This window comes from Cyprinus carpio, chromosome B8 (genome assembly GCF_018340385.1).
Source record: "Cyprinus carpio isolate SPL01 chromosome B8, ASM1834038v1, whole genome shotgun sequence".
In the NCBI taxonomy this organism is placed as follows: Eukaryota; Metazoa; Chordata; class Actinopteri; order Cypriniformes; family Cyprinidae; genus Cyprinus; species Cyprinus carpio.
Window position 1 is genome coordinate 29,030,316 of NC_056604.1, and position 15,797 is coordinate 29,046,112.

The 15,797-nt window shown below is 32.8% G+C and overlaps 1 protein-coding gene and 1 pseudogene across 4 annotated transcripts in view; both read left to right on the forward strand.

Moving 5' to 3' along the window:
• LOC109082455 (protein bassoon-like) overlaps positions 1-2,277 on the forward strand; it is an 89,912-nt gene extending 87,635 nt beyond the window's left edge. For 2 of the 4 annotated variants that reach the window (XM_042729032.1, XM_042729035.1), the window contains one exon: positions 1,152-2,276. The gene's annotated coding sequence lies outside the window, so the exon portion shown is untranslated. Of the gene's footprint in view, positions 1-1,151 lie in introns of all 4 variants that reach the window. The other 2 variants (XM_042729034.1, XM_042729037.1) reach the window with 2 other exon arrangements.
• A 9,930-nt stretch (positions 2,278-12,207) lies between these two features.
• LOC109082456 overlaps positions 12,208-15,797 on the forward strand; it is a 34,532-nt pseudogene continuing 30,942 nt past the window's right edge.

The following is a 15,797-nucleotide window of genomic DNA, read 5'->3' on the forward strand; positions in this document are numbered from 1 at the left end:
CTGTATTTTGCAGCCATTATTTTTAAGCACAGGAGACGTATGCATCTATCTTTAGCAAAAAAGCGGAGAGCCCCTTCTGGGATGCCTCTGAAATGTGCAGCTGTGTGGCTGGTATAAACACAAAGTATTCAGTTCAATTCAAGTTTATTTGTATAGCGCTTTTCATGATGCAAATCGTTGCAAAGCAGCTTTACAGAAAATTAAAGTTTCTACATTATATTTAGTAGTAGCTTATCAGTGGTGACTATCTTATGAGTGGTGACTATCTCAAGTTGATGTTCATATGGCCGAAATCAAAGCAGTTCGTTAATGTCATGTAATCAAACAGATGGTGAACACTATTAACAGAAATTATTATATGTTGTGATCAAATCAAGTATTGACTAGAGTGGCTACGATCAGCTCTGGTGGCTGTGTTGGAGCTGTTATGCAGTGTAAATAAGGGATACAAGCATACTTGAGAGCGGCCACATATGAGGTGTTTCTTGGAGTGACTTTTATGCATGCCAGGTGACCTGTAGGAGTTTTTGTGAAATTGACATGTTTCCATTGGGTGCATTTTCAATTTGCAATTTCAATTTGCGCAATTTGAAAGGTAATGGAAATGCAGTTACTGACAGTAACATTAACTTAACATCTTGCTGGCACTCCATTACAGGACCTGACAGGATACAACTCATGAGCTAAAACATTCAATATGGGTCCCAATAAAATTAACTTTTGTTTCATCAGCTCTTGCATTGTTACAAATGACTCAATGTCTCAGAAATGTCTATTTATGCTTCACATAAACTAAAGATCAACAGCAGACTGACTCTTGGGTCCCTGTTCAGAACATAGATCCACCTATAAACTGTCTGTAATACAACATTTAAGGATGAAGTGTTTATTTTTTTCAGGTCTTATCCCAGTGTAATACATAGATTTTACCATGAGTAAGTCATACTTATGTTGACCCCTGAAAAGTATGTTCACTGTACAGTGGGTGGGTCAGATGGTAAAGAGGGGAAATGTTAGGTTTGAAAATAGTCATTATTTTTGTCATTCCATTTGTTTATACCAATGGAACAGACATTATACACTTCACCTTGAAAACAGTGTCTTTCATTGGATTGTAATGCCTTCTTTGTATCCCATATTGTTCTTTACAGATTATTTTGGAATGCTGTATCTGTGTTCTAACCGAACAGCATGGCCAAAGATATTAACAGCCAACTTTGAGCATGACAGCTCCAAACAACTTCCTCCTCCTGGCCAGCAGAACACAGTACATGAAGGCAGCAGAGAGCGATGACTCCAGTTGCACAATATCAACAAACTAAACAGGTCAATCAGTGTAACTTGATAATGCCTACAGTAAATATTGAAATCTGTGTGTGCATTACTCTGAAAACAAGCTGACATGTTCTCATTAGAGCAGCATGGCGAGTGACTTACGAAGAAGTGTGATTCCGTGTTTCTCTTGTTACTTGGGAAATGCTTTCACTCCCCTCTCAGGAATGGAAGAAATAGCAATGTTAGGACACTTAGAAAAACTTCATAGGTTTTTCCTAAAAAAAAAAAAAAAGGAAAAAAAAGGAAAATCATGAACATGGGAACTATAACACACATCTCTATGCTAAGTCCTTTAACTCAACATTCCAGAATGAAAAGAAAAAAAAAACTATTTGTTTGTTTTTGTCTTTTTTCTTTCTCTTTCTGTGTGGTATAAAAGTGTAAAGTGGACTAGGAATGCATGTAATCCAAGACCTTACACTGTTCACGATATCAATGAGAAACTGACAAAGAGGATTTGTGCATTTATACTCCAGCAGAGAGAATATGAAGAAGAGGAAGAAAGAAATTCTAGAACAAGCCCAAATATAAGACTCAGATCATCACATAAGAAATCATTTGGAAAACAACGTCAGGTTTTGACCAATCAGGTCTTTTTTATCCATGGTCCTTTCCAAAGTATTAAGAAATTGTCCTCAGGCTGCAGGTGGGATGTTTTTACAACCATTGTACGGTACTGGCGAGTTGGAATCTTGTGCATTATCTTTTTGTTTTGTTGTTCCATTGTCGCCTTGCTATGTTTGTAGAGTGTCTAACATATTTTTCTATTCATGATATTTTTTTCCCACATTGCTTGTGTATAGAAAAAAAATAGACTGAAGTTTATTTATATATTTTAATTCAAGTGGGTTTTTTATTTTTTTATTATTGCATTGAGTTCCTTTGTTTGTTTATTACTGTTTAAAATCCATTGTTACTCTTTTACATCCTTTTTTAAATATATATATATATGTATATATATATATATATATATATATATATATATATATATATATATATATATGTATATGTATATATATATATATATATATATGTATATATATATATGTATATATATATACATATATATATATATATATATATATATATATATAGGTTGAATTTTATGTTTTACGGTTTAAAAAAAGATCAAAAGCAATAGTGGATGGTCGTCAGTCAGTAAAGAGCACAATTGTTAGATGTTTTTACAGTAGTGGTCAGAAGAGTGGTATCTGTCTGTAAACCTGTAATATATCTGTAAGGTTCAGGATCACTGTCTATTAAGTCTTTAAAAAGTGATGCCCATTCTCTTATAATAACGAATTAGGTGTCAAAGCCATGATTTGTTTTAAAATATTTTTTTTATTAAATAACTATAATAATTAAGAAAAACACAAAGCTAGTCGGAGAAATAAGGGAACTTTTAAGCAAGTAGAGATTGCATGTTCTGAAAAAAAAAAATCTTGATATTGCTATATGTTCTAATGGTATGTGTGAATGATTTTGGATGTGTGTATGTATGCATCTACATTTGTTATCATTCAAAAAAGAAGAAAAAAAAATCTGATTAACACCATTAAAAGAAATGTTTGGTCAGAGGACTTATAATTTCAGACCTTCTATGCAATGATTTTCTCAGCTGAGAAAAATGGTTGTCAGAGTATTGAAACAAAATAAAACAACTAAATCCAAGAATAACTAGATAGTAGTTTCAAAAATATTACTTGGGGGCTGATTTGTTTGTATAAGAGAAACTGTAATGTAAATACTATAAATCTGAATGGAAATTTTGTTTCCCATATTTGTGGCATGTTTCCCATATCGGTGGCACTGTTTTGAAATGGAGCCAGTTAGCCATAGCGATTAACATAAACGTCAATCATTTCTCACTATCTATTGATGGTTGCTGCTAGATGAACGGCATATGATGGGGTCACCATCCTTCATGATGTTCATTTGCCTATTGGTGCAATACTTAAAAGAAACTACAAATCTAAAGCATACAACAAATATGATAACAGTAAAGCAGACATAAAAAAAAGTATATATATATATAAAGGAGGTTATATGTGTTTGAAAATATTAAACAAAACGGTTTTGTTTGTTGCAGTGTTTGAAGGGTTGCCCGTTTATCTGGTCTTAAATCATACACCTCTGTGGTTGCCCTCCCACAGGCCGTGGGAAATCTTGAGTTATCATACTATATAAAGACTTTGGAGACCCAGTTTGGACCCCTCGCTGCATTGCCACACACTGTAATATCTGTGTGGTCAGAAAATCTCTTGAGTTGAGAGGAAACCCAACAACACGGCCTACAGCTACTGAGTTACGTCACAAATTATATTGGTTTATATATATTCGGATATATTTATTTTTTCAAATAATAGTTTTAAATAACTATACCAAAATTGAATAAATCATATTTTATTAAACAAATAAAATAAATAGCACTATATTATGTAAATGGATTAGAATGTATATGGGATGGCATATAAAACGAGCAGTTATATAGCAATGTATAGCACCTATAGACCACCTAAAACACTCAACAGAAAGCAAATCGAGGAGTCTGTTTGTACTGCCTGCAATATGAACTATATTAGCTATCATTCTGTCTTGCGTTTCAGAGATTTTTATTTATTTAATTTTTAATTATTTTCTCTGTGTGTGTGTTTGATCCTATTCACCTCAGGAAAGCATAGAGTTAATGTACCAAGGGGAGATATATGCATCGCTATAAGGGCTTAATTACAATACTAAGAAAGCCATTCATTCTAACACCCTAGGTTTGTGATTCATTAGGGCTGTTGACTGTGATGTACATGTCTGTCAGGGAAACCAGATCACCTGCCATTATCTATGCTATTTAGTTATTCACTCATTCATGCATTGTGATCCTTTTTACTGGATTAGAAAACAGTTACTCTTGTAGGAGTAAGTATGTGGAACAACGAAATAAATAAATGGCAGAGAAAAAAATGACTGCTGTGACTCTGTCAAAAAGGAAACAATCAGCTAAATTTGTTTTAAAATAACCTGATAATTGCATGGGCCCCCCCTTTGCTGCTCAGTTGCACTGGCAACCATTTTCACAGTTAAAAGGACATGAATATATCTGTAAAACATGTAAATTGTACTATACTTCTGCACACGAAACATTCAGAGCAAGGTGTAAAATGATCTGTTGTTTTGTGTAAATTACATCTAAAAAAGAGCATTACAACATAAACAGAAACCAAATAAACACATACATATTCAAATAAATCACACTGTGTATGTGGTTGGCTCATGTGGACTGTTTGGAAATGTAAAAAAAAAATATTGAGACACACTTTTGGTCTATGGTCTATACTTGTTGTGATTGTTAATGCAGATAAAAAACTCTTTAAAAAGAGAATATGGCTTCCATATAATTTGTGGGCGGGGAAATTTAAATTGACAAATGTACTTTAGGAAAAAAAAAACAGAAAAAAACAAAAGACAACAGTCTGAAGGTGTTCGATAAACACAATGTTACATTCACTGTTGTGAGAGCATATCCATATATCCATTGTAAACTTTGTGTTTGTTTCAGTGTATTCCTGTAGTAGGCTTGATGTAACGTCATGTTATGTGATGAAAGTAATGATGACTCTTCAGTACAATCAGGAAAAAATAAAAGAGGATTTAAATAAAAAAACACCTGAATCAGACTTGTCCTTTTCACTACTATGACAGATACATGGATAATTGCACTTGTTTCATTTACTGACCTAAATGCCTGAAAAAAAAAAAAAAAAAAAAAAAAAATCTGTGGTTTTGAGAAGTGCAAGTATGGTTAAAATGCAAGTATTGCCAATATTTTCATGTAAATATATTATGAAATTAATTAATTCAGCTGGATGAAAATTTGGTCCATTTTAATACACAAACAAAAGCTGTGGAGATGTTTGTTCTGTTTGTTACAATCTGATGTCATATTCAGAGTAAGCATGCAAAATTAAAATTTTCGATCCTGATGATCACTATATCTAAAGAAAACTTCAGTGTTAACATTTACCACCAGCAGTGCTTTTCCTTCAAATTGAGTGATTTTGTTGATTATCCCCACTTTTCAAAGCTTCTTCTCCCGGTTATTTACATCTGGTGGGGGTGTACCAAATTTCAAAGTCAGTTTCCTGCAGAAATTGGGACACACCTGCAAACAGTCACATTTCTGTGATATAATCTGTAAGATTTACAGAACCTCTTATCTTCTAAGACAGACAATACACACACAGTGCATTAACATACAGACTTCCTTCCCCTCACTCATCCTCCCTCCTCTTAGTTCACTCAGAGTGGTTAACAGTAAAATGTTCTACATGAATGCAAGTAATATTTACAGTCATGTTTGGTATCATTTGAATAGTCCCAGGGTGAGAGTAAATCTCCACTTCAGTAGCACTTACACACACCACATTTGAAATTTTTATTCCTGTCTATATCCTGAAGGTTTTTTACAGAGGGATTTGTTCATACAGTATATAATTTGCTTGATTATATACAACATTTTACAACATTCTCTCTGCCAAAAAATTGTGAAAATAAAGTGTTCTTTTTTACCCTATTCTCCAGCAGTGTCTCACCTTATAAGGCTTCAATATAATGCTTAAGTTCAGTTTTAAATAATGTAATGCTTATTATTAGACCATTTTTGTTTTTGTTTGAGTAGCCTATGTGGTATTTTCCATACATAATTATTAATTTAATCACCAAATTATGCTCCAAACTCAGACAAAAATATATCTTTACTAAAGAATTGAATCTTTAAATGTATAAATTTTAATATTATATATTCAATATCAATCCAAAACATTTGGGTAAATACACAATCATAAAAAAGGTGTTTTATGGATTCTTCCTCTAAGTTACAAAAGATGCATGTAGACTCCATGTCTCTATTTTTTTTTTTTTTTGTTTTTTTGTTTTTTTGCAACTACTTGTCTCACTGGGTAAATCAAATAAATAACTTCACATGTAACTTCATTTTTATTGGTGAGACAGTATTTACTGGGTAAATTCCTCTTTCCATTCAATCTGAGCATATCATGAATTCCAAAAAGGTTTGCATTTAGGCAACAATGCGGTTCTACATCATTTTTTAAACATAAAGGTTATTAAGTTTATTATGTATAATTTTCATACCCATTAAAACTTAACTGATTAGCATAGGGGATAGACTCAGAAATGTATTGCCAGACAAAAGCTGAATACTATTGTGGAATAAGGCCCCTAAGAATGGCATCAAATACTACTGCATACTCTTTAGCAGTTATAGGGATCTTATAATAATTAAGGAATTCACAGTAGTGAAAGAAATTCCCATTATTCTTGAATAACTGTCTCACGAAGATTTTTTTTTATTAATTTAATGCCACAAGAACATGAGGTATTACATATTCACATGATAAAATTAACATTAGCTGCCAGAGAGAGAAAAGGAAATTAGATACATTTCAATGATTTCAAAGCATTACGTTTTCAGTGCTTTTTTGTTTTTTTGTTTTTTCCAAGAAATTTACAGATCATTTTAAGTCATTTATAAAATGTGCAACATTTCGTTTACATTGAGCCCACTTTTTCTTATGTATATGGAATTTTCCTAACAAAATAAACAACTGTATAATATGTTGTTCTTTACAATTCAAATTTTCGTTTTCTATATAAAAAATTACATCAAATATAAAATTTTCTATCATACACTCCATTTTTCAGTTAATATATAATTCCAAATCCAAAATAATCTTGAGTAAATTAATTTTGAGTAAATAAAAAAAAAGATGCAACATAGTTTGTTTTTCTTGACCACAAAATTCACAGGTATATGAAATATTAAGCTTAAATCTTTCAAAAACATGCGTAGGATAAATTCTATGGAGTATTTTGTAAGACACTTCCTTATTTTTGATATTGATACAAAACTTATTTGACAGTTTCCATGCTTTAACCCAAGAGATATCACCAAATAAAGAAGATTGAAAGAATCTTGCTGCAGGTAAGGACACAGAACAAAGAGCATTCCTTATAATCTTATTGCTACACTGTTGTTTTAAAACATCAATATTTTCAATGAAAATGTTTCCATGATTAACCATGCTGATTTCTAAGTTACAGTTTTTTAAAAGTAACATCACATTCTTTGGAACTGCGTCAAAAACAATAGCAAATTCTCTTGGTTTAACTGGTTATTGGAATTTCTGAAGAAAGTATGCATGGGAATTAACTAACTGTCTTACTAAAAGAATACCTTCCTTGAACCAAGTATGACAGAATAAAGATGTGTTTTTTAATAATATGTCCTTGTTATTCCACATGAAATAGCTGTGGGGTGAAAAATTGTGCTTATACACCAATTTCCATGCTAACAGGGCTTGTCTGTGAAACCCAGCCAATTTAACAGGAATTTTGTAGACAGAAAAATTACATTTCAACAAAAAGTCTATGCCTCCAAGAGTATTAAATATATAATTAGGAAATACATTCCAAGGACTTTCTCTATTCTTCATAAACTCTATCATAAACTCTTGTAAAAGTGTCACTGAGAGTATTATAATCTTGCTCTTTAGGATTAAAAATGACCTCCTTTTTTAAATAATGTGTTTTTTTCCTCCAGATAAAGTTATAAAGAATCTGATCTAGATCTTAAATAATCTTTGGAGGCACATCTAACGATAATGATGTAACTTCTGCCTTTGACAATAAAACCCTCTCAAATATTGAGATGTCCCTCATTAACCACAAATTACATTTATTTTAATTTTTTTTTCAATAATTGGTTCAAAATTTAACTGACTCCTTTGTTTTTCATTTTTACAAATTATTACACCTAAATATGTTAATTTATGTTTAACTGGAATATTCTCTATTTCTGAAGAGGAGCAATCTTACAGATTTATCTAAATTCCAAAATAATACAAAATAATAAAATAAAGTAATACAGATTTATTTAAACTCATTTTAAGGTCTGAAACACCAGTGAATTCCTCAATGTATCTAATTATTTTTGGTGCTTCAAATTTGTTTTTCAAAAACACTGCAGTGTCATCAGCAAACAGGCTAAGTTTAAATTGTACACCTAAAGCTGGGATACCATTAAATTGATTTCTTTTTATATGCGATGCTAAAACCTGAATGACTTATAAAAATAAAAAAGGAGAGAGAGCCTAATGCCACGATGAATCTCAAATCTTTGTGAGGTACCATGAGCAAGTTTGACAGAACTGTCAAACCCACTATACAATGTTTTAACTGCTTTCAAAAACATATCTCCAAAACCAAAACAATTTAATAACTTTGAAAATAAAATTATGAATCACCATATCAAATGCTTTATAGAAATCAATAAATAAAATAAAACTATCATCCTCAATAAAGTGATTATAATCAGTCATATCTAAGACTAATATATATGACAGCCTTGCATAAACTCAGACTGTTCTATATCAATTAATTTGTCTAAACCTTGCTTCAGTCTTTTGGCAAAAATCATTGCAAACAATTAACGGTCATTATTTAAAAAAAAAAAAAAAAAAAAAAAAAAAAAAAAAAAAAAAACTAATAGGCCTCCAATTTTCAATAAATAACTTTTATTTTTAGTCTTTAGTTTTTAGTCTTTATTAGGTTTGGGAATCAGTATTATAATTCTATGTTTTAATGAAACAGGCAACTCTCCGTTTTGTATAAATTTCACAAATACTAAATAAAAAAGGTGAAAGTTCTTTAGAAAAAGTCTTGTAAAACTCACCGATTAGCCCGTCGTTACCTGGAGATTTGTTATTCTTTAATAAGTTAATGCACTCTCTCAACTCTTCAATGACTATTTCTTTATCACAAATATTCTGAAAGTTCTGGTCTACTTTTTTGGTATCACTCCTGTCTCAGATTTTTTTTTTTTTTTTTAATGCTTTAAACATTTAGTTTACATTATGGAATAACATAATTAAAACATAACAATTAAGAATAACAACAATAGAACAAATAAAATAAAAACCCAACAATCAGTAGTTCAAAGCAGAAAAAAAAAACATAACAAAAAAGACAAAAGGGAAAAATGAAAGGAAATAAGAGGGCATTACACAAATTAATACAAATTACACATTAAATATTGTAAAGAGTTTGTAGGCTGTGCAAACTGTAGATGTTTTGAGAGCTTTTTTGTTAAGTGAGAGTGAAATTGTAATGTAATTGTAATAATGTTTCTCTTGAAAGAATACTACAAAAATAGTTTTACAGTTCGAAAACTTACATTTATGAATATAAAATCTACATAGAAAGAGAATTAAGTTTATAATAAAGCAGGCATTTGAATACGCTTCAAAGAAACCAAAAATAACAGATTTAGGATTCACTGAAAAACCTTGTAAGATAGTAGCTACTTGAAATAAAATAACTAACATCTTTCCAAAGCTGAAAAGTATAGTTGCACGACCAACACAAATGAAAAAGTGTTTCCGTATCATTCTGACAAAAGGAGCATTTACTGTCAAAATCTGATCCAATTTTTTTCTTAAGAAAACATTTCTGTCTCACCAAAATATTTTTTTTCTTTTCTTTTTATTGCAAAACTTGTACAAACAAATAAAAACAGGGAACCGAGACATAAATACACTCCAACAAGAAGCAATCATAAAATAAAAACAAACGTTCTGGATTTGCATGTCAAATTATAGTATCATGGATACATAAAAGTGCAAAAATAAACTTACATTCTTTTGTAAAAGTTGTCATAATACATCAAAAACTTACCACTCTTTTTGTTATTTCTAAGTCTAAGAGATGAAACAAAAGAGTTCAATTCCACAAGAAAAAGGGGGGAAGACAAAGGAGACTTAAGCCATTTTTGTTTATGAATGAAGAATTTTGCATTCAATATAAGAAAATTAACAACATATTCAACAGATAATAGCTTTGGATTTTCATAATAAAAGATAACATCTTTAAAGGACAAAGGTATGGGACACATTTGTAAGGTTAGAAACATAGGTGCTTAAGTCAACCCATAATTTGTTGGTTACACCGCAATCAAAAAACAAATGGGCAACTGTTTCCTCCACAAAACCACAAAACGAGCGACTCATCGACATTAGAATATTTAGAGATAGACAGATTAATGGAGATTAAAGGATTTTATAATGGATCTCCTTAACCTTATTAGAAATGCAAAATTTACTTGGCAAGAGCCAAGCCTTTCTCCAATTTATATTTTTATAAAGGAACCCCAATAGAATTTCCCTCTTGGAGTAATCTTTAACTGAAATATTTTGAGGATATATCTGTTATTGCATTTCCGATCTAAAATACCAATACCACCCAAATATAAAGCCGGAAAAACACTGTTGCCTTTACTGAATTTAAGGTGACTTGAAACTAACTGAGTTAAGCCTACTGGGATGGCTCTCATCAAAGTATTATATTCCTTTGGTGGGACTGGACAATTATGGAGATTCATAAATTGTTCATAAGTTAAAATATTACCAAAATCGTCAAACACAGATAGAATACAATTCAAGTTGTTATTAAACCATCTAGGGAAAAAAAAGAGATTTATTTCTAACCGTTATATCAGCATTATTCCAAAGGAGAACTTTATGGGGGGAAACCATGTACAAAACACAATTTCCACGAAAGAAGACATTGTTGATGGAAGTTAGATAAGGAAATAAGTAACTTGCCAGGCAAAAAAAATTACATTTAAGTAAGAAAGATAGGCCACCAAGATGGTTAAATATCTTATTTGGGATAAAAAAAAAAACAAAAAAAAAAAAAAAACACAGTGACATTGGATTTGCAAGGAATCTTTTCAGCCAGTTTACTTTAAAGGTGTTTACAATATCTGCAAAGTCCAAAAAATCAAGGCGTCTCACCAAAAGATGTACCATCTGATATAAATAACTCACACGTCATTGCATCTGACCAATCAGAGAGAGCTACAGTTGCCTTGCGCTCCGCCCCCTCAGCGCCACGTTCAGTTGTGTTTTGATGCAGTCTGTGGTTCAGTCGTAGAAGACCTCTCCACCGACAGACTCTTGTCACACTGCGCTGCCATGGGCTCAAAGGTTCAGTCAGACGACTGAAATATAACTTAGAACAACATCCTCTCGTGTGTATTTCACTTTACACTGCAGCAGAACGCAGACAGCTCGTTCTCAACAGCCTCGAACCCGCGTCACGTGCGCAGATGAAACGCGTTCTGGCTGCATCCGTTATCGCTGTATTCGGTGTATGTTTTCGTGTCTGGCTGTATGTCTGTTGTGTGTTATTATGCCGTGTCCTCTTGTGGTGTTTCACGTGCTCCGGAACGCCTTTTTTTTTGCGCAGAATGTAAAATGAAATGTTTTTTACACCAAGTGCAAGACAAATGTGAACCTGGACCACAAAACCAGCCATAAGTGTATTATTATTATTATTATTATTATTATTATTATTATTATTTTAAATTGAGATTTATACATCATCTAAAAGCTGAATAAATTAACTTTCCATTGATGTATAGTTTTTTGTTAGGATATTAGGAATCAAGTCCTACAGATGCCCTACACATAATCCTAGCACTACATTTAACTCAAACCTTCGTAGCAGCAAATGTGACTCCTGTGCTACTTTGCTGTGGTCTAGACTCCAGTCGAATTAATGGACTGACCGAATTGATCCAGACACCGGTGTAGTAAATGGTGCAGCAGGTCTGCCAAAAACAAGAAACGTAAGAGTCGCTAGCTGCGTGATTGAGATGGCAGATAGCACAAAAGATATCAAAACACAGAACAAATCAGTCATACTGTAACTGCTCTCTCTCACACACGAGTTTATGGACTCTGTGGGATTTGGAGAGGAATGAAAATGTGAAGTTCTGTCGTCAGTACATTGTGTTTCACGATGACAAATCTGTGGTTTACTCCGGGCTCTCAGGAAACTGCACAGAAATCAAGGGAGAGTAGGTTCACTTCTTACTCATATGTGATTTGCAAAAGTCACAAAAGGGTACAGTATTCTGGTGAATGACAGTGAAAGTCACTAAAACAACTCAGAAACACTGGTTTGGATCGACATGAGTAAATGTGATCAAAACTTTCATTTTTTCAGCCTCTTTAAGCAAGAAGTCACAAAGTGCATGCCCTGATACATCACACTGGCTCTGTGCTCAGTGCTGTGTTCTGCTCAGTGTGGATTCTCCGTCCGGTGACATGAAGCCTGTGCTGAGAGAGAGCACCATTAAAGGAGAAGACAAGCAGTTCCTTGAGGTCAGATTGCATGCACAAATCATTTATTTACCTACAATATGACTAAATCTTGTAGACTTTACTCGACACTTTGCCAGTTGTGCAAATGGCTAAACAACTGAACAAATATGTGATGCCTAGTATTTTAAAATGCATTCTGGACCGTAGGCGTAAAACTCCAAAAATAACATCTCAGAATAGTCTTACAGTGTTTGGCGCTGCCTGATGTTTAATAGGGAATATTCACATGACTTTGAGCTTATCATATCCACAGATTATGTAATCAGATTCCCAAAATTAAGTACTTGTAATTATTTTTAAATGCTTTTATTTTTATGGATTACATGATTACATATTATTTACACAATAGCAATAATTTATTCATAATTTATTGATTCTCCCCAATTCCTCTCTTTCATCTAAAATATCCTACCGCTTGTATACACTCAGAAAGTCTTCCAGTTTTGAGGTAATTCACACCGATCAGTCATTAGTCAGTATTTGATGGCTGGATTTGCAAAAATCATTTCAGGTTTAAGAAGTGTTTCAACATACTGATGAACACATTCATTTTTATTTGAATTATCAATCAGTCGGTTATTTTACCACACATTACTTTGGAAGGCTTTCAAACACATTAAAATGCACAAATTCACAAATGCACCAACTTTTTTCGTCATCCGATCCTCTTTCACCTAATATTTTTATTTAAAATATTTTAATAATGAAGCATCACATTTGCATGTTCCCGGTTCTCTGACATTGCTTATGGTCACATGACATGCAGGTAAACAAATAAAATATTGCCTTTTGTTTTTCCCTCAGTAAGTGTTTTATTTTGATTCATTTTTATATTTTTTTTTCTCAGTAAGTTTTTTATTTTTATTTTTTTTTTTTATCCTTCCATTAAACTCATAAACCCCTTTCACTTCCTTCACAAACCCAGTTTGATGTAATGTAATGTTTAATGCACTTCATGTTGTTTATAACAACAAATAGAATGCATTTTCTTACTCTTTGTATTTTTATATCAATATGGTACAAGATTATCCTATTTGTAAAACGAGATGTAATTTGGAATCGGTAACAGATTACAATTTGTAAGTAATCTACCCAGCTCTGTCTACAGATACATTTTGGCTGTGTCAGTAAATGTGACACATTAAAACTAAATTTTAATTTTTATTGTTTTTTTTTTTTTATTGTTTTTATTGTAATGATGTTTACAATAAAGACTAGACGTAATAAAGTTCTTGAACTATTCTTCTGGCACAATCGTTTAGCATTTTAGCATTTAGCAAAATATCTGCCCACCTTCTGGTGCGTCCTGGTTGCTCAATCACTATTGCTTGTGTAGTTTAATATGTAATTGCCATCACGTTTTGCCACAGGACAGAGTAAATTTTCTGTCATCTTTGCATGAGTGCAATTTGAAGATTGTACAAAGTGACATATCTAGAGCAACACTGTGAAAGAGAACAAAAAAATTGTGTCCCAGGGGGTAAAATTAGCATTTTAGGGGCTAAATATCACGTTACTGGGGTCGTTTAAACCCGCTGACAAGAAAACAACCCGCAGCAGCAGTGTTAAAGTAGCCCAATTCCACAGGAAAACCGCAGACATGGCAACACTTTCTGAGTGAGAGTCTTCAAAATGCTCAGTCTAGGACAGGTCTGAGAAGCACTGCTCTACAGGATCTGCAAGGAAGAAACTTTCCAGTGATTTCTCTTTTAGCAGTTTGTGCTCTCTCTCTGTCTGTTTGTCTAGATCTGGCGTGAGAACAGGAAGCTGAAGTGTCTTAATCTGACGACTCTCAACAAACATGGCAAAGTGTGTGAAGATGGTAAGAGGAAAACATCCACACCCTGTTACCAGAATTAGCATATCAGGGCTCTAGACTGACTAAATGGTCACATTGTACAGCACAAGTGCAGCAAATAGTGGCGCAGTCTCAATAATGCAGCACAGCGGTGATGCAGAAATGAAGCTTTATGAAGCACAGAAGGCTCTCCTCTCAACTGTATCACAAAAAGGCTCATTACTCAAAGCTTTTACAGCACTGTCTGCGTTGTGGCATTATGGCGGTCAAAAGAATCGATAGCACCTACTCTGCCAATTGGCTTTGTCCCACTACAGCCGCTTATTTCACCTCTGGTTGTGCAGCTGAGCAGTCGTGTGGTTCTCAGCCGAATCGAGCTTTGGACGTCAGATAACATGCTTTAGGCAAAGTGTTTTTTTTGTTTTTCTAACGCAAGCTTCAGTGTCGGGTGTAACATCTACAGCTCAGGCCATTTTAAACATTCAGATTTGACAGGTTTTCTCTTGCACTACTCTAATTTGTGACCCTGGAGCACAAAACCAGTCATAAGGGTCAGTTTTTTGAAACTGAGATTTATATATCATCTGAATAAATCATCTCTCCATTGATGTGTGGTTTGTTAGGAGGACAATATTTGGCCAAGATACAGCTATTTGAAAATCTGGAATCTGAGGGTGCATGAGGGTGTAAATATTCTAAATATTGAGAAAATCATCTTTAAAGTTGTTCAAATGAAGTTCTTAGCAATGCATATTACTAATCAAAAATTAAGTTTTCATATATTTATGGTAGGAAATGTACAAAATATCTTCAAGGAACATGATATTTACTTGATATCCTAATGATTTTTGGCATAAAAGAAAAAAGGATAATTGTGACCCATACAATGTATTGTTGTCTATTGCTACAAATATACCTGTGACACTTATGACTGCTTTTGTGCTGCAGGGACACATTTATTCATGTTCATTCACCCATCAGATTACCCGAAATACATTAACACATGATTGCAACTACTGATAATGACATATGGAGTGTGATACAGTATGAGGAAAGTCAAACAATGACAAACAAAATATGAATTTTTAATTAGCCAGTTGGCTTGCTTTTGTTAGTTGATGGAAGGGAATATAAAGGCCATTTCACACTGTAGAAGTCAATGGCAGCCCAAAGAACCATTTGAATGAAAATTGACATTTTGCATATTGGGTGATCATGACCAAGTTTGTAGTATGTATTTATTTATTATTATTTTTTGGTTTGTTCTTGTCTCTTTATCATGGTTTGCATTTCAAATAAATTTCTGATGATTTTATCTGAGACACATAGAAATGACTGAAGATATTTTTGATTTTATTTTTGATGTAGATATCAATATAGACCCTAAACAGGAAGTGAGGCTGTATCTGAACCATGCTTTGGTCTGT